The following is a 25,581-nucleotide window of genomic DNA, read 5'->3' as shown; positions in this document are numbered from 1 at the left end:
GATGGAGCTTTGCCCCTGACCTGCCCCTAAACTCCCTCCCCATTGGTACCTCCCACCTCCTCAGGGTCCAGGCCAGAAATGCCCCCGCCAGGCCCCCACAGTCCAGCTGGAGCTGAGGTTCTCTCTCCTGTGTCCTGAGCATCTTCCCCTTGCTTCCTTCCTCCCTGAAGGCCTGCCCCCCTGTGCTGCCAGGGTGGGCTCTCCAAGGGGCAGTTCTGATTGGGGTGCTGTCCTGCTTCTAATGCTCACTGCCCTCTCTTGCCCTCTGTGCAGGACAGCGGGTGGGCCTGGCTCCCCCGACATGCGCTGAAGAGAGGAGTGAGCTGGTGCAGATGAGGCCGGCCCACAGGGATGCTGGGAGGGCCTCGACTTGGTCCGGCTCCCATGGGCCCTGGGACAGGGGCAGAATTCAGATTGGTGCTGCCTGTCCTGGGGCAGTGCTAGGCCATGCAGAGAGTAGGGATTCGTCCAACAGACCTGGGCTTGGATCCAGTCTCGGGCGCCCAGGACCTGGGAGTTCCCCCCCAGGGTTGCTCTTCTGTGGCCCCCAAGTGCCCGTCTGCAAAGTGGAGCTGCAGCAGGTACCTTTAGGGACTGCTGCTGCAGAGACCCAGCACCTGACACAGGATGAAGCCCAGTGGTGGTCCCCTCCCTCCGTGAGCCCTGCTCTTCCTTTCAGGCCCGCGAGTGCACAGCGTGGTGGAGGCAGCCCTGCCCTCACCTGCCTCCACCACCTTGTCACCCCCAGCACAATATGGGTGTCTGCTCCGGGCTGTACCTGCTTTCCAGACAGGGAGGGCTGTGGTGTGGGCTACCAGGGGCTGGAATGAGGAGGGGAGGGTATGGGCCCAGCCTGGACCATCTCAGTCTGTACAGGCCCCTCGAGGAGGAAGGTGCTGGGTTTTGAAATAGCCTTGACCTCTAGTCAGTGGGGACAGGACAGAGTGAAACAGGTGTCACGTAGGGTGGTATTGGGGGAGGCACTGGGCTGTGGTCAGACTTTCTCCTGGGATTCTCCAGGACATCAGAGAGGGTCCATTCCGGGGCTGGGGCCCTGGGTTGGGGGCTGGCGGCTGCATTAGGTCCCAAGTTGGATGCAGGGGAGGGTGTGCTGCAGCTGGGGCTGAGGCTCAGGAGAGATTTCAAGTCCCACTGCCACCCTGCCATCAGGCTGGGTGGGCACCTTCCTAGGTGTGGGATTGGCCGTGGGACCTTGGCCCTGGTCTTTGCCCCAGATATTGATTAGGAGTCCAGGGCAGATGGCTCTGCCCACCACCAAGACTGTCCTCAGAATGGTCCAGAGGCAGGGCAGGAGAACAGGCTTCCCAGTGATAGGGGCCAAGTGCAAGTGTGCCCAGTACTGCTCGGAGGGGCAGCATGAGGAGTTGGCAAGTTGCCTCCTCAGAGGACATGAACATTTGCCACTGAAGAGCCCCCACAGGGCCGCCCCTGGTGAGCCAACATCCCTAACCAGCCTTTCTCCCCCTGAGGTCCCCTCCTGCTCTGTCTCTGGGTAAACCAGCAGGTCCAGCTCTTAACACTTATCTGAGTGTATGAAGCCTCACTCCCACCTTACATATGGGGACACCGAGGCTGGGAGGTGTGGGACAGGCCCGAGTCCACACAGCCATGAGAGGGGCAGCTCAAGTCCAGCCGTCCTGGTCCGGTTGGCCCAGAGCCAGAGGCTGCCCACGTTCAGCTCTTGCCGTGCCTACAGACCTGTCTGGACAGACACTAGGAGGGGACTGCAGAGCAGTGACCGATCTTATGTTGCTGGCCAGCTAGGCCCAGGCAGCAAGAAGCAAGGAGTCCCTGTGGGCAGGCGGCCAGTGCGTGCATGGTCTGCAGAGCAGAGGTGCCAACACCACGAGGCCGGGCCAGCTCTGGGGCACAGACTGCAGTCTCCCTCCTCTGCCCACTGGCCTTGCTGCTGTGTGGGGTGGTGGCCGGCCAGGGGCTTTGGGAAGGGTAGGAAAACTGAGGCTTGGAGGCAGAAGGAACTTCCCAGGGTTCACGTGGGGGTGAATCAAGGAAGGGTGGTGCTGGCTTCCTGAGGCCAGGACAGCTCTACTGCATCCCCGCTCACTTGGGCCAAGAGCTGCCACCCTCCCCTGGGTGTGAGTGGGTGGCACATAGCCGGCACCCTCTCCTAGAGCAAGGCAGGTGACCCCAGGATCACAAGATGGGGGTCAATCTGTGGGGTTCAGGTGTGGGTACTCAAGCCTCCTTACTGTGACTTTGAGCCTCGGTTTCCTCACCATGAAATGGGGGAGTGCAACCTTGCTGACCTTGCCAAGGCAGTATGCAGGGATCAGTCCAGGCATAAGCCTGGACCCAGTGGCTGCAGGAGGATCTGGGTGGGGGATAAAGGAGGGAGCTTTCTGGCAGGATTGCAGATGGGAGGCTGATGTGGGCACCTGTGTGGCCCTGTGACAGGGGGCAGGGTGGGAGGGCGCTGAGAGGAGGCAGTTGGATGTCAAAGTCACGGCCAGAGACCTGGGTCTGACCCTAGCTTCATCCTCCAATGAATAGGTCATTTTTTTATGTGAGGAGGCAGAGATGGGAGGGGAGTTTGAACCCACATGGGCTGAGGTTCAGAGAGTGGAGCTGCAGGGAGGCTGTGGGATGGCTGGAATGATCTTTCTCCTCTGCTCCTCTGTTCTGTATCCCCTCTGGCTGAGTTTACAGATCCTTCCCTGAAAGATGGGGTTGGGGAGGGGTGAGGTCAGAGAGGCCACAGAGGCCCAGAATAGGAATGACCCCCATGGTCACCACGGGGCTTGCAGGCAGGCCCAGAGCAGAGGGGCCATGCCAGTCTGTCCAGATGGGCACAGCCGAGGCGTATGTGGCCTGTGGCCCTGTCTGGGGCTGCCCACTACTCCCACCCAGGCCTATGTAGGAGAGGTTGTGCCTGGGCCCCTGGCTTCCTGCCCCTCCAGCCCCTGCAGGTGAACATACTGGCAGGTGACAGACAGGTACATAGAGCAGGTGTTTGAGAGCAGGCCCGGGTCCTGTGTGAGGGCCCCAAGCTCGGGGTTGTCACTACCCCCAGCATGCTCGAGTCCCAGCCTCCCCATGGGGCTGATAGTCCTCTCTTCTGCTTTCTCTTCCAGCCACTGCTGGCAGCCCCAGGCTGGCGTCCAGGGCCCAGATGTTAGGAGCCACTGCTGCCCCTTGGTCGCCTGAAGCCCTCTCTTCTTCCTGTCTCCGCTCAGAGCTTTGCAACCTGGCCCAAGCCCAGCCTGGCCCTACTCGCCACCAGACCTTGGTATGTCAAGGCCTGGCCCACGCCTCCCTGCTCAGCCTGTGGAACCTTGGCAGTCCCTCCAGCTAGGATGAGGGGCCAGGCTGCTGCCCCAGGCGCCCTATGGGTTTTCCATCTGCTGCTGCTGCTGCTGCTTGGGCGCCATCCAAATGTGGCCTCAGAGACGGATGTGCGTCCTGGGGTGGGCCATGCCCCATGCTGGTGCAGGACAAGTTCTTTGGGTACTCTTTGGCGGCCACTGAGTTCTCTGCCGACGCCTCGTGCTGCTCCTGGACCCTGTGCAAGCCAAACCTGCACTGCTACAAGCTCTGCATGAAGGTGGCCAAGGTGCCCGCCTGCAGCAGCCCCGCCTGTGTCTGCATCTACCAGTTAGAATCTTTCCTGGAGTCCACACCCAGCTACCTGGGTCTGGAGAACTGTGATGAGGTGCTGAGGCTCTGCAATTCCTCGGGGCTCCGGCCTTCCTGCAAGCCAGCAAGCAGTTCCTGCAGATCAAGAGACAGCAGATGACACTGGACCCCAGGGCAGGGCCCTCCCACTCCAGCGACAGCTTCTCCATGGAACACCTGATCATGGGCAACCATAACTTCTGTGACGTGGCTGGTGGTCCTGAGAACTGCCTCACCAGCCTGACCCAGGATGGGGCGGGGATGCGCTCCGGGTGAGTGACCACTGGGGAGAGGCCCAGAGAGCAGCATTCTGGGCAGAGGGCACAGGGGAGAGGGTCTCCTCTTCAGGCCTGCCCTGGCCACCCGTCCCTAAGCGCTCCCTCGGAGAAGCCAGCTGCACTGAGAAATGTTCTCTGCAGGCTCACTGAGAGAATAGGGACCTGGGGTGCCTGCCTGAGGCCCCCAGGGCCGGGCGTGGTGCCAGCACACTGGGAGGTGCTTGCTGAGTGTGCAGGGAAGGATGGGTCTAGTTTCTCCCAAGTTGAAGGAGTGTTTCATTTCTGGCTGGGAGAAGGTCCCTCTTCTGCAGGTAGGACGGTTTTAATGGGCCAGCAGGCTGCCATGGCCTGTGGCAGGGTCTGCATGGGCTTCTTGGGACATGGGGGCAAAATGAGAGTCGCCCTTTGGGATGTGTGGTCAGGAGATGCCGTTTAGGGGCTGCCTGTGTTGTGGCCGCACAAATCCTTATCCTACAGCTAGTTCCCCAGCTCCTGTGAGGTGTTCTGCTCCAGGGACGAGGAGCAGTGAAGAGGCACAAGGAAAGTCCTTTGTGTCCTGGTGCTGCCTTCCAGGTCGGGGGAGGGAGGAGGCGGTAACACCCAAACACAAGAAGCATGTGTCAGGTGCAGTGTTAGGGGGTTCCCTGGTGTCGGGGCTGCGTGTCATCTGGAGCCGGGCTGACTTGCTCAGGGGCCTGTGTTTAAGATTTTGAAAGAGGTATGGGCAAGCCTTGTGGCCGTCAGAGGGAATGGCGGGTGTACCACTGTGTTGGGCGGGTCCCAGCAAGAAGGGGTTGGGGCACAGTCCACCTTCTTAGTCATTTGGTTTCCTTGGTGAGTGGGGCACCTGTCCAGGAGGGCATGATCTGTGAACTGGGACTCTGGGCGGGCCTCCATGGCAGCAGGGCAGGTAGGGAACCCTGCAGACACTTGGGAGGGGAGCCCCCCTTTGAAGGAAGTGCAGGATGTTGCGGGAGGCTGGGGCCTTAGCCAGGGCTGGGAGGGCAGTGGGGGCCAGTCTGGGCTGGGCTTTCCTGCCAGCAGGTCATCATGGGACCAGGTGATGTGGTCCAGGGCCCTTGGCCTCTCCTGAGCCAGTGGCACTCATGGATCCCACAGAATAGCATCTGTAGAGGCACGGAATAAGCTACATGGGGTTGCAAAGGAAGCTGGTTATCCTGGACCTGTTTCTATTCGTGGCCACCATCCGAGTACCCTAGGTGAGAAACATGTTGAAGCAGTGTGGTGCCGGAGAGGATCAGAAAAGGAGGAAAGAGGTGGCCAGAACCCCGGGAAGAGGGTGCAAGTGTGGCATCCAGGAAACATCAGAAAATCTCAATCTTGTATCCGTGCATCAGGGCCCCCAGCACTGGGGTGGAAGGCCTGAGGGCCGATCTTCGGGCTGGGCAAGGTGGAGGTCACTGCCACCTCGGCTGGGGCAGCTTTTCTCCTTCCTTCAGGGTGGAGTGTGTACAAGGGGTGTGTGTGCATGTATTCAGTGCATGTATTCAGTGCATGGGGCACGTGTGTGCACACGATCACGCCTGCCCCCTTCCAGCATGTCAGTATGTACGTGTGTGCCTTGCGTTCTTTTGTGCTTGTGGGTGAGTGTGGGAGGTACTTGCATCCGCCGTGTATGAGTGTATGTGTAGGCCGATTTCAACAGTTGTGACAAAGCACATGTCAAGGCTGTGTGGCAGGGCTTGGGGGCCTTGGGGGAAGATGGCTGGCAGGTACTGAGGGCTGGGGCTGTCACGATGTAAAGTAGGGAGCTCTGCTGCAGGACAGGACACGGTCATTCGGCCCAGAGGCACCTCAGACCCCATGTGCGTGCCCGGGACTCCAAAGGCCTTGATGCTCTGAGACCTTGAAGTAAAGATCTTGGTGGTGGTGACAGCAGCCACATGAGTGTCTCCTTTGTGCAGGAAGCACTGCCTGTCAACCAGTTTACTCCTCCCAGCAGCCCGGGGATGTCTCCTCAGCGAGGCGGCCCCCTGTGCAGGGCCTTTGCACAGGCTGTTCCCTGGGCTGGAACACTCTTACCTGCACACCCACAGGGCCCCTTCCCTCAGCTTGTCGTGCCCTGGCCATCCTGACCCCCTGACCGTGCTACTTCAAGTGGCAGCAGCCCCAGCCGCACTCTCACTGCACCGTCTCTTTCTCCTCCCACATGGCATCGGCTGTGAACACCGGGTAATTCCTGTGCCCTTATTCTCTGTTCTGCCACGATGTAGCTCCCAACAAGGCAGAGGAGTTTGCCCTGCTGGCTGATGAAACCTGGCACACAGGAGGCCCTGGATTAATGCTTATGTAGTGGAATGAGGCACAGAGACGTTAAGGCAGCAACCAGGGTAACACAGCTTGTAAGGGGGAGACAGAGGGAAGAACCAGCTCTTGTCACCTGGTTGTGCCGCTTGTGGTGTCTCCTGCACTGCACTTTACTGGTAGGAGGAGTGTGTGTGTGCACATGTATGTCAGGGTGGGGTGGCACGCAGATGAAAGAGGTCCAGCAGTCATTCAGAAGACACATAGCTGAGCTAGGCAGGTGCCCGGCCCCAGTTCTTGCTGGCTGAGCCTGTTCTAGGGAGCTTCGCCCCTCACCCTGGTTAGGGGAGGCTGGGTCACATGTGTCCCTCCATCTGTAGCCCAGCTGGGAGCCAGCAGGAGGCCCAGGCCAACACGTGGCCCTTTTTCAGGCCTGCCCCCGCCTGGCCTGTCCAAATGTGACATGGCTACATCACGCATCTGGCTGGGAAGTGTTTCTTGGGCCAGAGCAATTGTCCTCTGTCCTCCACCTCTGTCTCCGCCTGGCGGCATCTCAGCAGCTACCCTCCTGCTCCCCTGGCCTCTCAGCTCCATGTCCCTCTCCCTCTCATGATAGTCTTTTGTGCATTTTCCTACCCCTGGCCAGATGGGCCAAGTCAGGACCCATGGGTGCTGGGGTAGGGGGTACTGGAAACTGTGTAGGGGAATTCAGAGAGAGGTCCTGTCCCCTGTGGTCCTCATTTGCACATCCATGCAGGGGGCTGAGAAGGAGTTCCCTTGCCCCAGGGCAGGCCCTAACTTCAGAGGCTCTGGACCACGCCCTAGGTGCCTGGGGAACCAGCCTGGTAGGCAAGAGCAGGGTAGGAATGGACAGGGGCTGACCCATTGCCTCTGCTGCCCCACCTGCTGGGCTGAGGAGAGCTCTGCCCAGGAAGCAGGAAGGCCTAGCAGGATGCAGCCCTCTTGCAGGGCCCTCATCCCGGCCGACTGGGGTCACGGGCCAGGGAGGCCACAGCCTCCAGGCTGGGCCATCAGGGTGGGAAGGAGGCTGGGAGCCCCCTCACCATGTGCCCTCTCTCCTAGGTGGCCAAGGCTACCTGGCCACCATTAATTGGCTCTGTTAATCCAGTAATGAGACAGAAACGAGGCTTACAGACAGAGGGGGCATTGAGCCAGGGAAGAATGACTGCTTCTGTCTGGGCCTGGAGGGGCAGCCCAACCCCCAGCCTTGCCCACTCCTCTGCTGCCCCCTAATAGCCCACCCAGCCCAGGAGCCCTGTGGCCACCCAGCAACGGGGGTCTTGAGAGCCTCTGCCCAGCACTGCAGGCCCCAGGAGTCCTTGTGGACAGTCCCCCATTGTGGATGCAGTAGTCTGAATAACATTTGTCAAGTGTCAGCTGTGAGTGGGACACACGTTAAAGATGTAACAATGACAACAAAACTAGCAGCCACCACTCGCTGAGTGTCCCTCCATGATGGGAACACGACCAAGGTCGTGGGCAGCCTGTTTCTGGGATCAGGGCGCCATACATGATGCAGAGCATCCACCAGTAGTCAAGTGTCCCTCTGTGGTGGAAGTGCGGTCAAGGTCGGGGGGTGGTCTGTGACCAGGATCAGGGCTTGTGTGTTATTGGGGCCAAGCACCCTGTGTCCAGGATCAGAAGTCAGTCTGTGATGAAGATCAAGGCCCAGCGTGTGACCACGGTCATGTCTAGGCTTGGGGGGTAGTCTGTCCTGTGAGCCACTGGCCCCCTGCCTGGCCTATCCTGATCTGACCCCTCCTCTCCGCCCCCTCCTCCCACCACATCCTCGCCACCTGAGTTACCAAGGTAACCAGCCCCGAAATAATGGGTATTTTAGCAGCTGAGGCCTAACCTGAGTCTATCCTGAAAGACTGAGCGCTGCAGCAGTTGCCTTGGAACCAAGAGGCATCCTTTCTCTCCCACTCACTGTCAGTTTCCTCGTCACTCAGGCTTCCAGTTGGGACCTGGGCTGGGGCAGCAAAAGGAGGATGGGCAGGACGTGCCCACCCTGGCCCTGCTTCCAGTGCTGTCTCCTGGATCCCAGGCTTCTGTCCCTTTATCTCAGCGTGATGGGGTGGGATGGCTCAACAGGGAGACCACTGAGGTGTAGAGTGCCAGGCGGGGGACCCTGTAGTCAGTTTTGGCAGGCAGCCTTAGTCTGGGGGCCAGTGAGCAGAGCACTTGGAATCTGATCCTGGGTTTGATCCCAGTTCCTCTCCTTGTCAGCCTGGTGGATAACTTGGCGCCTCTGGCTGCATTTCCCAAATAGGCATGGTCATAGGCTGTTGAGGTCCCCCGAGTGAAGTGGCAGTGATGAAGTCCCGATGTCTGGGTAGCCTCGGCTCTCATACCTTCAGAGCTGCTCCCCTACCCTGTCCCGAGGGCATGGAGGCAGTCTTGGGGCTCCCTGCCTTCCTCCAGGCCCTGGTCTGTTCCCCTTCTCCTGCCCCTGGCCCCCAGGGTCCTTCCACAACATTCCCTGTTCAGAGTGAAGTCCTATTTGTGCAGTACCCTTGAGACCCTGGCTTCACCTGTCTTCTGAGGCGGGCCTCCACGCCGTCTCCAGGGCAGACCCTCCTGGCTGTCTGGACCACGTTTCTTTGAGCCTCAGTTGTCTCTGCTGTATGTGGAGTGAACATTTGGTTCCTGGATGGTCTGAGACTCAAGGCTTCTGTGTACTGCGGTGACCAGCACGGAGCAGGGGCAGGGGGGAGGCCGGACTCCTTGCCCAGGTTGCTCCCCAGAGAGCCAACCTTGGTGGGAGCAACCTTCTTTGAAGAGTGTGGAGCCCCATCCCACTCGGCCCCCTCCTCAATGGGGGAGGCAGGGCATTGCTTCACGTGGACAGGCTCACATCTTCCCATCTGAACAACGAGAGCAGAGAGGCCTCCCTTGTGTGATCACAGACCCAGGATGGGGCTCAGAACCAGGCCCTCGGCCCCCCAGAGTCAGGGTCCATGCAGAGCTCAGCCCTGCCCCCGTCTGCGGCCCTTCCTGGCAAGTCCTCCCTGGGCCTCTACTGCACAGCTAGGAGCTCAGGGGTCAAGCACGGTACACGTCCACCCCAGTAAGGTTGGAGCCACCCCTTCTACCCGTCCCTTGTCTGGCAGAGGGACTCTGCCTCTGGGTTCAGGGCAAAGTGGGACCCCATGGGAGGATTGGCTCTGAGAGGAGAGAAGTTTCTGCAAGGGTGTGGGGGGTGTGGAGGTCTCGGTTGCCACACAACTCAGCAGGGAGAAGGAGCCCCGCCTTCCAAATTGGGGGAGTTAGTGGTGTCCCTTCCTAGTGACCAGTTCATTCATCAGACCCCCTTGATGGTCAGTTCCCAGCACAGGCATGGGGACCACTGCGAGGGGACTCTGCACCTGTCCAGCAGACCTCTCCAGAGGAGAGCACCTGGACCCTGCAACTGCTGGCCATCAAAGTGGGTTCCCTGGGATCAACTCTGATCCCAGCAGCGTGCCCACACCTGTCATCTCCCACCATTTCAGGCATCAGTCCGTCCTCAGATGATGGGTGTGAGGCTGGGATGGGATGCACTTGACGGGCCCATGACAGTGGGTGGCGGGGCCACCATTTGAACCTGGCCCTTTGGCTTCAGAGCCCACCCTCTGGGATCTGCGACATCCTCATTCTCACCCCAGGAGGTGGGTCTGCTCCCCAGGGCCACAGAGAAGCCAGGCTCCAAGTGGCATCGGGGACTCTCTTGCCAGGCCAGGTGTGACCTGCCCTCAGGCAGCCCAGCTCTCCTGCCCCAGTCCCAGTGGAGTAGGTGGCATGGGGCAGTCGCCGAGGTGTAGCTTGGGTCCTAGAGCTGGGCCTTGGCAGTGCCGTCTCCTTCGTTCCTGGTACATGGGTGCCATGTCAGCACATGCAGGGTGCCTGGCCTTGCCTGAACCTGGCCCACAGTAGGTGCTTGGTGAGGCTGAGTGCCCTTGTTGAGTTCACCCTAACCCTGCTTTGCTGGGAACGCAGAGGCCTCAGGGCAATCCTGAGAATAAATAGGATGATGGCATCAGGGTCCCTTGAAGAGGGAGTGATCTGGGAACCTTAAGTGTGGCCTTTGGAGAGAAAGCCTGGGTGAAGCAGCCTCTTCCTGAGCCCATCAGCATGGCTTGGAGTGCTGGCCCCAGATGTGAGGCCTCTCCACTCCTCACTCCTCAATGGCTCCCCAGTGTTTAGAGGCTGTCCCTCGTTGTGTCCCCCGTGGCACTGGGGCTACTAAGGGGCTCAGGTCTTTGGGGACATGAAGTCATGACTGCCGAGGGGAGAGGGTCAGGATGGAGAAGACCCAGGAGAGGGTTGAAGGAGGGTGGACGGAGGGGCCTGGAGGCCCTCAGCAGCCAGTCTGCTGGGTGTTGGGGAGGCTCAGCCTGGTGCTTAGCCAGCAGCTGTGAGACCTTGATCTCTCGTGCTGTCCCTGGGGGGCGTGGGAGAACGAGCACACAGGTCATGGCTGGGGCAGGAGTGGGATGAGGAGGAGACTGATGCTAAGAGGAAACTGGACCGAGGACCACAGGGACGGGGCAGCAGGGCGCGAGGACCTGTGCCCAGGAAACAGAGCCCGAGCACCATCCTCAACCCCATCTCCTCATCACCCTGTTATGTAAGGCAACACTGGGATGGGTGGGGTGTCTTTCCTTCCTTCATTCATTCCTTCACTCTTTAGACCTAGTTGGGGCTCCAGCTCTTTTTCCAGTCCCCACACTGGGGACCTGGACGCAAAGCCAGTGGAGATCCTGGCCCAGCTGCCTGTAGACAGTGCTGGAGGGCACCGAGCCTCCAGGGGGAAGTGGGGTGGGCACCGGACCCCAACTTCCCCAGCACCTCTGCCCCTCCCTGCCCAGTTGGCCTCTGCATCACACCCCACTGCTAATCCCATCTAGGCCCACACTCGCCTCCTGACCGCCAGGCTGCTCTGTCCCAGATCTGTGCTTGGGAGGGGTCATCCCCTGAAAGACAAGTTGGAGCCCGTGCTCCACCAGCTGCTCCCCGGGTGGCAGCAGGGCACACAGGAGTACAGTGGGCCTTTGTACAGGACGCCGAGTGCCAGGGCCACGGGGTGGAAACTCGAGACTGCTTCCTGCAGCAGTGCCGACGGCAGGGCCATGCAGAGGGACATGTGGGTGGGGGACCTGTTGGGCGTGAACCACGAGGGAGGGGCAAGACCCTGTGGCATCTCACTGTGGGACCTTGCAGTGTCCCTGGGGATGCTGGGGGCAGGGGGTTGATGATGAGGGATAAAGTGCATGTGAAGCATTTGTTTTTTCCTGTATCGAGCTGAGCTTGGCTTCCACTCTCAGGGTCTCAGTTTCTTCTCATGGCTTCCTGCCCTTTGGTTCCTGTGTCTGTATCCCTGTGGCTCCAGTATCTGCATTCTCCTTGTCCTCTATGCATGGTGGCATCCCACAGTGGATGGAAGTGGCACCCTGGGCATCGGGGAGCAGATGCAGTGTCACGTGGTGGTGGCACACAGCAGGGAGAGCGTGCCTGATTAGGGCCCTTCTTCGGGGTAGCAGCCAGCCAGAGCCCCCAAGATGAGCTCCAGCAATGTAGCACCCGGTGGTGCCCCAGTGAGTGTCCCCTCACCCCATCGCTGGCCTCTGGGGAGGGGCTTCCTGAGAGACTGGGTGGGCTTGGGGCTCAGCTCTCCTGGGAAATGACTCCCCCTTGTGACGATGGATTTCCTGGAGGGGTCTTGGCCTTCCTGGCCCTGCTGCCAGCTCTCCACCCCTCTTCCTGTTCCCACCCCCACTCACGTCCCGGCCTCTTGGCAGAGCCCTGTGAGATCTGTGACGAGGACAGCTTCGGTGCTGTGCTCTGGAAGGAGATTCTGGCCTAAGAGGTGGCTGCAGTCTGGTGTCCTCACAATGCCACAGGTGAGGACTGATGGGTGGGTGTCTTGGGGGACTCCTGTCCTTGAGATGCTAGCCCAAGGAGCTGTCAGCACAGGTCACATGGCCATACCATGCCCAGGAAGCCCGGGCCCTGAAGCCGGGGCTGTACAGTTGGGGTGGGGTGGAGGCTCAGGACCACCGTGTCCTGAGAGTTCACCAGGAACCAGCGCCTTAAGTCCTTTAGTGCAATGTCACATGGAGCCACCCATTGACACATGGGAAACTGAGGCACAGAGTTGTTAACACAGTAGCCGTGGGCTTGTCGGATTACTAAGTGGGAAGTTGCTGTGAACGTGGTGGTCTTAATCCCTGTGCAGCCCTGTGGAGCGATGGGAGGTGTGGAAAAGGCAGAGTGGGCTCCCAGAAGGGGCTTGGCACATCAGTGTGTTGATGTCCTTTGCCTCTCATATTTGAAGAGTGCAAGCAGGTTTGGCGTTGCCTTTGCTGTACAACATTCAGGAAGTGACCCTCCCTGAACCTCTGTTTACTTTCTGTAAAACAAGTGTATTGTGGGTTCCTTGTCCCCCCAGGGACCCTCCCCCTAGGGAGGCTGTGTGTTCCTAGCTGTAGTTGCAACCCCCCACTGTGTTTTGTTTATAGAACAATACGCGTCTGGGTAGCGTATTGCAAATCCACAGAAGTAAAGTGAAGAAAACCCAGGTCGTGGGATGGTGTGACTTGTCTGGCCTTTTGTCTGCATGTACAACCATATTCTCCCTCGTTTTGATTGTGCACCATGCAGTAGAGCAGGGTCCTTTCCTGCCCTGTGGCTTCTGTCGGGTGACAGGGTTGTGGCCGTCCCCTAGGGTCATTGCCGCCGTGTGTGCGCGCGCAAGTATGCCTGGTTCCCTGGGAGTAAGTTCTGTGTCATAGCCTGTACCTGTGTTTAACGCAGTGGACACCTGACGTCAGTTGGCCCCAAGGCTGCCTGGCGCCTGCTGCGACACACCCAGGCCATTGGGTCCCCTGCCCCTGTGTGTGGAGCTGAGCAGGGCCTGTCCGGCTGTTGGTTTTCCCCAGGGCTCTGGATAGGAAAGGTCTCTGCCCCCATGCAGGTGGGGTCCCTGAAGGTGTGGCTCTTGCCATGTCCCAGGACCTGGTGCGGTGCCTGACATGAAGCATTTGCTCAGAAATGTTTTAAATGAAAGACACCTAGGGAGGCCTGTCCCCTGTGCTGGGTCATTTGTAATGTGGCCATGGGCAAGTGTCTGCTTCTGGTGCTAAGGGTTCCAACTGGAGGGGCTTGTTCCTGGGAGCCATGGGTGGGACTCCTGTGCTTGAGGTGGGCACCCACCTGTGAATCAGGAGACAGAGCTGACCCGCCATCTCCGCATGCCTCATCCTGTTACACTGTGAGCTGGACGAGGAGGGAATCGCCTACTGGGAGCCCCCACCTACTTCCGCTGTGTCTCTATCGACTACCCAAACAACCAGATAATGGTCAGGCTGGGACAGGGGTCTCCTACCCAGCCCAGCCCATCTCTCCAGGGTCCTCCTCTGCCCTCTGTACTCTGACAATCCTGTGTCCCCAGTGGCACACTATGCGGACGTAAGTCAGCCATGGCCATGACTGGGGACTGCAGAGGACTTTCTTGGTGTGGGAAGTCCTTGGTACCTGTAAGTGATGGCACCCACCCCTTCTATCTTCCAGGCCCAGGAGCAACTGGCAAAGGCTTGGAGTGGACTGCCCGGGGAGGCGGTCTTTGAGGTCATCCAGATGCTGGAGTGGCCACCAGGGCATATAAAACTGGGCTTTAGTTCCTGCTCCCCATCTGGGCTCAGAGAGGGGACAGGAGCTATCCAAGGCCACAAAGCAAGGCTTAGATGCCTGAGCCAGTCCCTTCCCCATTCTGGGTCTCAGTTCCTCCTCCTCAAACTCTTAGTCTGTGGGAAGAGGGTAGGCAGAGTGCCGGGCACAGGGTGGGCCCTGCAGTGATGGTTGGGTGGGGCCCGTGGGGCCGGCAGGTGGCCTGAAAACTCCCCCTCCCTCCCAGGACACCACCAACCAGACTTGTAGTCTGTGGCCCGAAACTGACCTGTAAGTTCATCTGCACTTTTTGTCTTTGGGGCCTAGGGCCTCGGCAGGGAGGCCGACCTAGCAGGGGGGGTGCACAGACTTCAGGTTTGAGGGCCACTGACTCCCCCACTCTGTCTGACCTGCATGGTCTCCCTGCCCTGGTGAGGATCTAAGGCGGCAGGGTCCCACCCAGCTGGCTTCCACCCTTCCCAGGGAAGTCCACAGTTGGGGATCCAGAGAGGTGTGGCGGTCCCCCCAACACCGGCCAGGTTACACGCAGGTTGTATAGCTTTGCAAGAGCACCGCCAAGAACTGGCGCAGCAGGGTGAGGCCCCGAGGGATCAGATGGGAAGCAGACGGGGGTGCTCCTGGGGCTCTGGGCTAGTTCCTTGTCAGGCGGCAGCACCAGCCCAGGCCAGGTGCTGCCGCAGTGGGAACCAGGGGGACAGGGCACTGGGCTGGACTGACCAGGCAGTGATTAAGAGTTACAGGGCCCTCTGGGTGCCCAGAGCCAGGTGTCCTCCCAGAAACAAGGAAGCAAAGAGACGGGTGGAGAGCTACGTACAGTACCAGGGAAGAGTTTGTGCAAAAGCCCGTAATGGGGGCAGCATCCAGAAGTGAGGAGGCTCAGAATTTGTGGTGACAGGGTGGGAGAGAACTTAGTGACTGGGTCCCAATGGCCCAGATCACCCTGGTGGTGGCTGGGCCTCCTCCCTAGAGGTTTGGTGTCCATTGGGGTGGGTCTGTATGAGCTGCATGTCATTGTCACCAGCCACCTCTCTCATCCCTGGTTCCACCAGTCCCCAGGCCAGCCTGTGGGCCATGGGGTATGTGTGGCAAGTCTCTACTGCTGGGCGCGGTGCAGTGACGGAGGTGTGTAAGTGAGGTCAGGGAGGCTCCCGCAGCGGCTGACCCTAGAGGAGGATGTGTTTTTCTGGCAGAGAATAGGAGGAAGCTCTTTAGGCAGAAACACACTTTGAGCAAAGGTGTGGAAGTTAGAGGATACAGGAGGAACGTGAGGCCAGGACGAGTAGGCAACTGGAGAGGAGGATGGATGGGTGCCGGGGGGAGGCTGCAAGGGGCGTGGGGCCAGTTTGTAGTGCTGTGTGTCAGCAACTATGGAAGTTGTCAGGGAGAGATGTGACTATCATCCATCCATCCTCCATCCACCTGTCCACCTGCTCAGGTATCCACCCACCTGCCTTCTATCCTTCTACTCGCTTGGCTATCCACCCACCTACTTATCCACCCATTCACTCACTCATCCACCCATCCAGTCCCCCAGTCCATTCATGCATCCAGCCACCCATCCATTCACCCATCGACATATCCACGTATCCTCCCATCCACCCACCCATCCACCCACCCATCCGGTCTTCAGTGATTACTGACCACCGACAAGGCACTGCTCTAGGACGACTGCCTTTTTGGTGGTCAGTAATCACTCAAGACCTCAGCCTCCTCTGATCCCCAGTGAGGAGAGACAGGAAAGTGGGAACATATAGTTCCCTTTGAAACTGTCAGGTCATGGCACAGGCCAAAAAGTGGAGCCAGTGTACCGAGTGGCAGGTGGGGTGAGGTGCCTTTCAGGGCAGGTTCACAGAAGCCTCTCTCAGGTGGTGCTTGAGCAGAGGCCTGACAGCACTGTATACCGGGTGTCTGGGGACAAGCATTTTGTTCCTTCTGCACAGGCAGTGCAAAGGCCCTGTGGTGGAAGTATCTAGGACCATATGGCAGACTCCACTGCCCTTTCCAACTCTTGGTCTGGGATTGTGAGGACAGGGGCTGGGGCAGGGGCCTGGGCTTGGGGAGAGCAGGGGCAGACCCCATTGCCTTGGGAAACTGGCTCCTGGCTTTGGTTGCTGTCAACTGCTTTTCTCTGGGTTTTGCACGTGGTGCAAGTTCTTTGTTCAAAGTGGAGTATCAAAAAAGGTTGAAAAAAGAAAAAGGAAGAAAGAGGGCCCAAGTGCTCTCAGGGCCCAGGCTGGCTATCGTGGGAGGTTACACTGCGGCTGCAGGTCTGTTTAATGTGGCCCCTTGATGTCATTACAAGCCCCTCCCCACAGCCCAGAAACCCTCCCCAGTGGCTGTTCGAAGGCTGCCTGCAGTGCACTGGGGATGCCCGTTCACCCAGTGGCCCAGCACCCTCGCTAAGACAGCTCTGCTCACATTTCTGATTGTTCCCTAGGCCTTGAGTCCCCTGGACAGTTTCAAGATCTTGGTGGTAAATTGCTTTCCAGAGATGTGGACCCAGCCCCTTGGCCCCTAGGGCAGCAGGCTGTGCGCAGTCTGGCCAGCCCAGTGAGTGTGAAGTTCACAGTCCCCAAGACTGTGGGACCTGGGGCAGATTCCACCCTCTGGGAGCCTCAGCCTCCCATCCTTGGGGGCAGAGAGGTGATGGGGAGTGGGCTGCAGCCAGGTCCATGGGGTGCTTACCACTGGCCATGGCCCCCACCTCAGGTGTGGGGGGCCCACCCACGGCCCACCCCTGGTCATCTCTGAGTGGATGACACTGTTAGGGTCTCTGTGCCTGGGCCCAGGGCTCTGAGGCCAGCTGGAAGGTGCCCCAGAACACATTTTGCCCACAAGCTCCCTGTTCAGTCCTGGGCACGGCCTTAGGAGCCTGGCTAACTATGCCTGTTAGGTCTGGGGTAGCTGAGGCTTAGAAAGGACTGTGGTCCAGCTCAGGATGAGGACTGCGGTGTCTGATCCAGAACTGGACAGCGTGGGGCTGAAGGCCAGGGCTGGGCAGGGGAGGGAGGGGGCTGTCGCTTCCCCTCCCCCACTCTTTCTCCTTTGCCCTGCTCTTTGCTGGACAGAAACTCTGTCCATTCCCAAGTGGGGCCACTCCTCACATAAACGGGCTCAGAGGAATCAAGCGTTTCGTGAAGTGGGGACCAGGGACAGGACCCCAGGTCTGCTTCCACCAGTGAGTTCAGAGATTGGGTCTGTGCTGTCTGGGCCTGTGTTTGTGTGTTTGAATGAGAAGGGTTCTCACGTGTCTCCAGAATTTTGTGTGTGTGGGGCCACTGGGGGCTGAGTGCCGTCAGTGATGTGACTGTCATCTGAGTAGTACTTGATGTTTTGATCCATGACCGTGATCCATGACTCTGTCCCTGGTCACTGATGGAGCCTAGATTCCAGACTCAGATTGAGCCCTGGTCCTGCTCACTGGTCACACTCTGAGTCTTGACCCTGGTCACACATTGAGCCATGATCCCGTGTCTCATCTGGAGTCATTTGTGCGTGTTCATATGTAATTATGCATGTGTCATGTGCTTGGAGGGCAGCCCCCTGTTCCAGCCACGTGCAACTGTCAGCCATGTGACATGCTTGTCTTGGAAAGTCTGAGTCAGATGTTTCCACCCACATCACAAAAGTGTCTCACAAAAGTGAGACAGAGCCTGTCACCGTCACCCCGAGTTGTACACACACTTGCACACACGTGCTCAACATGTACACATGAGGTGACTTCTCCCAGCAGGACTCACGGCCCCATCCCCACAACACTCCTACACCAGCCTGGCCGATGGCAGTGAGGACCTTGGGAGCGGGGCCATTAGGGAGAGAAAGGGGATCTTTGCAGAATTCCCAGGTGTTTGGGTGGGTGGGTGGAGGACGGGCCCAGGAAGGATGGACTGGTGCCGGGGTTAAGGAGGGCCAGGAGCACATCCAGGGAGTTCAGTCCTGTGGTTCTGCTCGGACAGCTCGCTGGGTCTTTCACTCATGGCGGCTGCATGGCTTTTTTGCAGTTCCTGTTTTAAAAAAGAATAACCCAGAGTTACATTGAGCACAAAAGTGAGAGCTGACAGGATCCTTCGAAATCACCTGCTGTACCATCACTTGAAAACAGTGGAGGTGAGGCCCAGCATAGGGACGTCAGGACAGGCCAGGCCTGGGCCAGACACCCTCCACGTGCTCATCCTGCTATGCCAGCATTTCAGGAGGTGTTCTGCCTGACACTGATCCCACGTGGGCTTCAGGAAGGGCAGAGTTCATACCCACTGTGTCTTGTTCTCCTGGGTCCACGTCCCTGGCAACCATAAAGGCTCTCAGAAGTCCCGTAAGCGGCTCCTGTTCCATTGGGTTGTGGTTTCCCTAATTAGCGGGCACTTGGCACCCTCACTGAGCTGGCACAGCAGACACTAAGGCTGGCTGGTGGAGGGTGTGACCTTCCCGCACGGTCTGGTGGGTCCTTTCTCAAAGCCTGACCCACTCCAGGCACCTTTAGAGCCGGCTGGCTGAGGAGACTGGGGCACAGCGTGCCATTGAGAGGCCCAGGGTGGCCCCATGGGTCATGCCAGTTTGTGCTCTCTCCCTGCCCGGGCAGACCCCAGCCCTGCCAGTTGCAGCTGTCCTGGGGGACACTCAGGACCCAGGCCCATCTCCTTCCGTGGGGTCCTTACCAAGTGCACGTCCTGGGCCCTTTAACAGCCTTGCCCCATCCCTGTCCCTGGTTTCCTTGGAGAGGGCAGTGAGGGGGCAGGCCCTGGGGGGCAAGCGGAAGGGTGTCCAGCTCACTGTCAGAGGCGGCCAGCCCGATTTCTCCCATGTTGGCTGAAGGGCACTGTTGGCTGCTGCTGGACCAGTGGTGGCCCTGGTGTCTGGGGGGCTGGGGCGGGGTCCTGTGTGGTGGGACCATCAGACATGTGCTTGAGGGTCGGGATACACTGGTGTGGCAGGGGCAGGGGCATCTGGGTGTGGGGAGCTTTCCCAGGTGGAGTTCAGGGCACAGGATTCTCCTGCGGGGCTGCATCTGGCTGCGTCTGGTCCCTTTGTTTTCCGACCCCTGCAGGCCCAGTGTGTGTCGGTGGGGGCGTGCAGTCCTATGAGTGGGGTGTTCACAAGTGACGAGTGTCAGGGGTGAGGCCTGACAGGGTAAGCAGCGAGTGTGGACAGCTCTGAGCTCACGGGATCTGCTGGACAGGCTGGGGAACAGTGCAGGGCAGTTCTGGGAGGATGCCTGCCCTGGTGCAGGGTGCTCAGGGCAGCTGCAGGGCACTGGCAGTGGTGATGGTTGTGGTGGTGTTGATGGTGGTGAGGAGGTAATGCTGGTGGCACTGGCAGTGGTAATGATGGTGGTGGTGATGGCACTGGTGGTGGTTTCAGTGGGAGCCGTGAGGGTGGAGGCTGTGGTGACAGTTAAGATGGTGTTGGGGATGGTCTGAGCAGTTTGGGGGAAATTGTTACTGAGTCCAGACTCCTCCTGCGTGCTGCACGACAGGCCAATAAATCGGGAGGCGAGTTGTTGGGGTAAGGAATAGCGACTTTATTTGGAAAGCCAGCAGACTGAGAGGATGGCAGGTCAATTTCTTAGAGAACCATCCTGCTCCCCTCAGAATACAGGCTCCTTTTATACAAAAAAGAGAGAAAGAGAGGGAGAGAGGGTGGGGTTCGTTGTTGCAAACTTCTTGCTGTAGGAATGCTTTGTTCTTGCAGCCATCCATGTGGGTCAGGCCGTGGTGTTCCTGTAAACCTCCAACAAAGCAAAGGTTATTCTCTGTTTTGCAACTTGCCATCTCTGCCTAAGTGCAGAAGTGCTGACATCCTTAAAGGTCAGAGCTGGAGAGTAGGCTCTCCTGTCTATTTCAGGCTAAAGGCAACATTGTTTCCCAAAAGGTGCAGAGCTGGCAAGGCTAAGACTGGAAAACAGGGCACAGTGGTCAAAACTAAAGGAGCAGTTCCAATGTGGAGGCAGATTTGTTCTCCTCTGTTACAATTTGAAGCCCCCCTCCTCATGGGAACCAGGACACATCCGGGGCAGTTAATGAGGCCGAGTAGGTGAGGGGGCTGGGTGGGAGGGCAGAGGTGAGAGCTCATGGGGCCACGCAGTCTGGGAAGGTGTCTTGGAGGAGACAGAGCTGAGCTGGCAGGGGTAGGGAGGTTTGAGATCTACTGGGCCCATGCAGGTGCCCAGAACCCAGCATGCAGCCTGAGCAGGTCGGCCAGGGACGCACTTGCTGAGTGAGTGACCTATCGGCTTGAGGTCGAGCTGCGCCAGTGGTTGGAACATGATGGGGTGTGGGTGTTGAAGCCCCATGGCTGGCATGAGTAGGTGGCAGGTCTGACAGAGGTGGGCCAGATGTGCACCAGGTGAAGGTCTGAGTGAGGGGCAAAGGGCTCAGGCAGGGGTGCAGACCTCTGAGCTGGGCGGAGTCAGCAGATGCCCTGGGGTTGTCGAGACCCTGGCTCCCCCAGTGCGGCACACTTCCTTGCAGGGCTGGGGAGCTGAGGGGCCCCCTTTCTGCAGGGCCTCTGTGACCCTGTCCAAGTGGGTGGGGTGGGTCAGGTGAAGAGCCACCAGACCCCGAGGATGGCTAGGTTTCCAGCCTTGGGGCAGGCCTGCGGCTGGAAGCTGTGACTCAGCATGGCTGGCACCAGGTGGGAGCCAGGAGTTTGGCATCCTGGGCTATGTGAGAAGCCTTTGAGGCCCTGGTCACAGAGCCGTGGATGCTGAGTGAGCGTTAGACATCGTCAGTGCCTGGAGAGCCCACCCCCCATGGGTAGGGACACAGGCCTGAGGGTGCATGGTTCTCACCCAGCAGCTCACTCAGCAAGACTGAAGTCAGGCCGATCTCCATCCCCCAGGGTCCCCTCAGGTCACAGGCATTGCCCCTACTCCTCAACAGAGAGGACATGGCACTGATCTGGGGAAGCAGGTGTGGGCCTGCCCGGGGAGGGGTTTCTCACAGGCTAGTGGTCAGAGGGGAGCTGAGCACAGAGTGGGAGGTTGAGGAGGCTTCCAAGAGATGGCAGTGCCTCGGGAGAGCCCTGAAGGAAGAAGCTGAGTCAGTCAGGGGACAGGAGGGGATGTGGTCAGAGGGAACGGCCAAGGTGAAGGCCTGGAGGCAGGAGAGGGCGCTGTGTTGTGAGTCCCCAGCGGCTCCATCCCAGCTGGCGTGTGTGGGCGGGGCCGCCCGCCAGGGCTGCAGGGGGTGGCGGGGGGGGGGGGACCTGCGAGCCCTGATGAGCTCCAGCTGCTGGGGGAGATGGGACCCGGGCAGGGAACCCCAGCCCAGCAGCCGGGTAGGACCTGTAGGAAGAGCCAGGTGCAGTGCTCAGGAGCGTCCAGCTTATCCAGGTGGGTTCCCTGGAGGAGGCAACCCAGCACAAGCCTTGGTCTGTATGTCAGAAGGCAATAGAGGTGGGAGGTTGGCACTCTGGACGTGTGAAGCGTGATTTAGCAGCACTTGTACCTGGCATTGGTGCTTTCGGGAGCCCAAAGGCCCAGCTGAGGAGTTTTGAGGGGCTCCTAGAAGCCTCTGCCTACAGAGACACCTTGCCCACTCCCTGTTCCTTCACTGGGGCTAGGTACGCCAACCCTGGCTTCTTTGTGCTGTGTGGGAGGACAGATACGAGGCCTTCCCACTGCTGTGTGAATTAGCCCATGAAACCCCAGGGGACCCTGATGCCCACAGTCCTATAATAACACCTGCTTCGCAGGCCTGCGTGAGGCATCCAGAATGCCGAGAAGGCCCAGGCTCAGTGGGAGAGCACGTAGGCTTTGCTCTCCACGCACAGTCTTTGTTACCGTCCCTTGATCTCCCGTGAGGCCTGTATCCCTGTTGTCTCTCTGAACAGCACGCGGGTTGAAGATGTGTGCCTACTTCACAGGGGAGGCACTTTGGCCCTAAGTGGCCAGCAGTGGCCTCGGCTGTCCAGTTCCCCCTCATGGGGCTGGGCTGGACCAGCAGGGAGCTCTGCAGGGAGCAGGACGGCAGGAGAGCCGCAGGCTGAGCCTCCTCCCAGGCTCTGACACACTGGGGCCCCAGGGGTGGTCCCCTGGGGGGCGTTGTGAGTTGGGTGGGGGCCAGGCTACTCCCGTCTGGCAGCTGGTGACAGGAGCCAGGCTGCCTTCTCTTGGTGACCACCTGGGACACCAGGATAAGGCTGTGGCCCCACACAGGGTCTGAAGTCGGAATGAGGCAGCTCTCAGAGGGCGGGGTTGCAGGGAGCTGGGGTTCCCTGTCTGAGTGTGGCTGGACGGGGGAACTCAAGGGGGGAAGTGGGGAGGGTCAGAGAAGGTGGGCCAGTCCCTGGGGCCTGTGGGGTCCCTGAGGGCAACATGGCCTTTTCTCTGAGTGAGGAGGGAGCAGCAGGAAAGTTTTGAGCAGAGCATGTGTCCTGGCATATTTCCAGTGATAGCACTGTGTTGGGGACAGGCAGAGGCAGGCAGGGCGGAGGCTGGCAGTGGATCCCACCAGGGTGGTGGCCACGGAATGGAAAACAGCAGTGAGAGTCTCGGTGCATTTTGACATGAAGGCTGGTTGCTGATGGGTTTGTGGGTATGAGAGGGAGGGAGGCGGGAGGGGTCCTGGAGGTTGCTGCCAGCTTGGAGGGACAGAGAGGGGCCATGCTGCCCGGCCACGGGGCTTCACTTGTCCCTGCATAGCAAGTGTTGGCTGGGCAGTCTGCCCCTACTGGGGTACAGGCAGCGGGGTGAGCAAGCCAGATCCCGGTCCCGCCCTCCCAGAGGAGGACGTCAGCAGGAACACAAGGCCATCACGTGGTGGGAGAACTGGGCAGAGGTCATAATCTGTTTTACGTGTTAGGATTCCACATTAAATTTTAGTTGGAAAGAAAGAAAATTTTCCGTTGTAAGAGGAAAGTAGAGAAAACCACTGCCCTAGACCATGCTTCTTTTCTGATACCTGTGACTAAAAGTTTCCCACTGTGGAAAAGCAGGGAGGGAGAGGTGACGATGGCCGAGTCTGTGCATAACAGCACAGACTCCACACGTGACGGAGGAGGAAGGCAAAGGGTCAGTTACTTCACCGTCGAATCCCTGAATGCATGACGATTTGTTCTCTGTGTATTGAGGGAGAGAATTTGATTTCTCCTATTGTTGCTGCCCTAAACCTTATGACTCTGTATTTTACCAGTGGCACTAATCAAGAGAAGAGGAAGATGTGCCTAGTTTATTTAACACACACCCACACACTCACACACATGCACCCACACAACTTCAGATCAAAAGCAGCCTAAATGTGCTTCTATGCGATAGGACCACAGATGCACTGGGAGGACCACACAGGGGCAGGCACAGTTGTCTTGGTTCATGCACGATGCACATCAGAAGTAAATAATACTGCTGCAAGCTGTTTCCTGCTGGAAAGTGACATTCACAGGTCTCAGTAGGTGAGGGTTTCTTCCTGGCTTCATGCAGCTTGGATGAATGAAGGCTGGCTTTCCAGGCTCCAGCCAATGGTATTTATGACAAAGCTAAGATAACGATCCTTGAGAGATTTTCCAAGCACTATCACCATTTTAGAGCCAAGTTGAAAAATATCCAAGTTATTCTCCCCATTATACAGATGAAGAAGAGAAGTTGTGCAGACCTCAGTGATGACGGCTTGTCTGCAGTGGCACAGGAGTGGAAAGACAGATAGAAAATCAGTTTTCAGGTCTGTACCCATTAGTGGTTGCTTTTGAATGAGTTATTAACCCCACTGAGCATTAATTTCTTTATCTAAAACATGGGGTTGAAATACCTGGTGACTGATGATCACCTAGAAAGACAGCAAGTGCAATGACATTGATTGAACTCTCTACAGAGAGTCAAGGGCACAGGTGGAATTAGAAAAACACGCACTTCCTTCCCGATATCCTCCCCTTTCTCATATTTCCAGGCTGAAAAATATCACAAGTGCGCAGTGTTGTCTGTGAGGATTAAAGGATATAAATTCCTATGTAAGCTGGCAAGTGGTAGATACTTAATAAATGGTGGTCAATGATGTTCTACTGGTAGAAATAATATATGAACAGAGCAACCCCAACACTATTTCTTACCATCTGGTACAGGCCTGTGAGGGATACCATGTAATGTGACATCTCATTCCTTCGCCAGATAGGAAGCTCCTTGCTGGATGCTAGGCATGAAGTTCTGGGGCAGAACGGGGTTCAGTGTTAAACCTCCTTCTCAAGACTGGGTGGGAATGTCCAAAGCTTGTGACAAAGGTGAGGTCTGAGCCAGACTTTGAGGGAGAGGAGAGAGTAGGGTGAACAGCAGGAAAGGAGAAGGCACTTAGGGGAAATGATGGATCCCTGGAGATAAAGAGATGACTTTGTGACGGGGCGTAGGGAAGATTCTGAAGTGGCCACAGAGAAGGGCAAGTGCCAAGGAGAAGAGGACATGGGGGATGTCCCAGCACATGTGGAGAGCCCTTAGAACCCAGCTGGGGACTTAGGCTTCATTTTATAGGAAGCAGGGGACTCCAAGATGATTCCTGAGCAGAGAATTGTCATGATGGAAAAGAGTCTGGTAGACAGTGGAGAGAAAGCATTCTGGGTGGCTTGGAGAATAGAGACTAAAACCAGAGAGGCTAGCGAGTGAGTAGTTGCATTTCAGGAACACGGTGATGGGGACATGGACCAGAGCACCTGCAGCTACTGTAAGGAGGAACAAGAGACGTAGATGCTGTGGGAAGGAAAGTGAGAGTTTCAAACACCGTGCAGTGGAAGGGACGTCCCGTGTAATGAGGTCGTGTCTTTTGTTGGTCCAGGAACATGGCACAGAGGAAAGGAAGCTGGAAATGCCATCAGAATTGCAATCAGTTGATTTATGCAAATGTGTAATTTCCCCTTTGTCTTCCCAAAAGGGGAGACTTATAATTTTCACAAAGGTGTTATTAATATCTAGAGCTTGGGAAAACAAAAGCGATGTTTAAACCTCAGACTTTTAAGTCTTCCAGTTTGCACTGCTCTCTGCCTTACTAAATTCACCGCACTGGGGACTGATGTTCTGCAAGCCTCTCTCTCCACTCACTTTTCCTCTTGATAAAACACTAAATCAGTGCTTTTCCCACCCCACCACTACCCCTTCCTTTTCCTGTCTATGAAGAGTTTTTTCTGGTAACTGAAATTCTGTTTAAATATGATAGAGTTCTCAAGGGAGCAATGGCTGCAGTTACGGTATTTCAAATCGTTAGATTTTGAGACTTTAAGTGGTTAAATAGGTGCCTGTTAGAGTTTATAATTCAAAATGCTTTCATCGTGTGGGCGTGGGGCAGAGGCAGACCGAGGGCAGGTTCACTGAGGGGTGAGGAGGGCTTAGCCTGGGCTGTCGCTGGAGGCTGCGCTGGCGGCTCCAGTTAAATCTTAAATGCGCATCTAGGAACTTGCGAATGGCAAGTGTGTTTGCTGCTTACTCATCCGAGCCATATTTTGTATTTTTGGCCCCCTTTGCTGGTGCTGTTGGAATGGTTAGTGTGTGAGTACGCGTGTGGGAAGACGGGCTATGTATGGGAATTACAGGGGCATGGGAACTACATTTGGGCAAGAATATTCCAGGTCAGTGTTTCTCAAACTTCTTTTTTCACCATCAACCCCCATCTCCCATCCCCTGAGGCCTCTTTGACATTTTTTTCCTAATTTCCCCCATTACTAAATTTCAGTATCAAAGACATGCAGTATATTAGTTTATGTACTTAGTGTATATCTGTACATA

At 57.8% G+C, this 25,581-nt stretch overlaps 1 protein-coding gene across 1 annotated transcript in view; it reads left to right on the top strand.

The window, feature by feature from the left end:
- Positions 1-25,581, top strand: part of LOC116279757 (ankyrin repeat domain-containing protein 26-like) — a 159,069-nt gene that overhangs the window by 64,814 nt on the left and 68,674 nt on the right. Inside the window, exon 10 of the mRNA XM_072962176.1 lies at positions 3,114-3,926. The gene's annotated coding sequence lies outside the window, so the exon portion shown is untranslated. The remainder of the gene's footprint in view (positions 1-3,113; positions 3,927-25,581) is intronic.

This window comes from Vicugna pacos, chromosome 6 (assembly GCF_048564905.1).
Source record: "Vicugna pacos chromosome 6, VicPac4, whole genome shotgun sequence".
Taxonomy (NCBI): Eukaryota; Metazoa; Chordata; class Mammalia; order Artiodactyla; family Camelidae; genus Vicugna; species Vicugna pacos.
The sequence above is the reverse complement of the archived record's forward strand: the minus strand, read 5'-3'. Positions and strand labels throughout refer to the sequence as shown.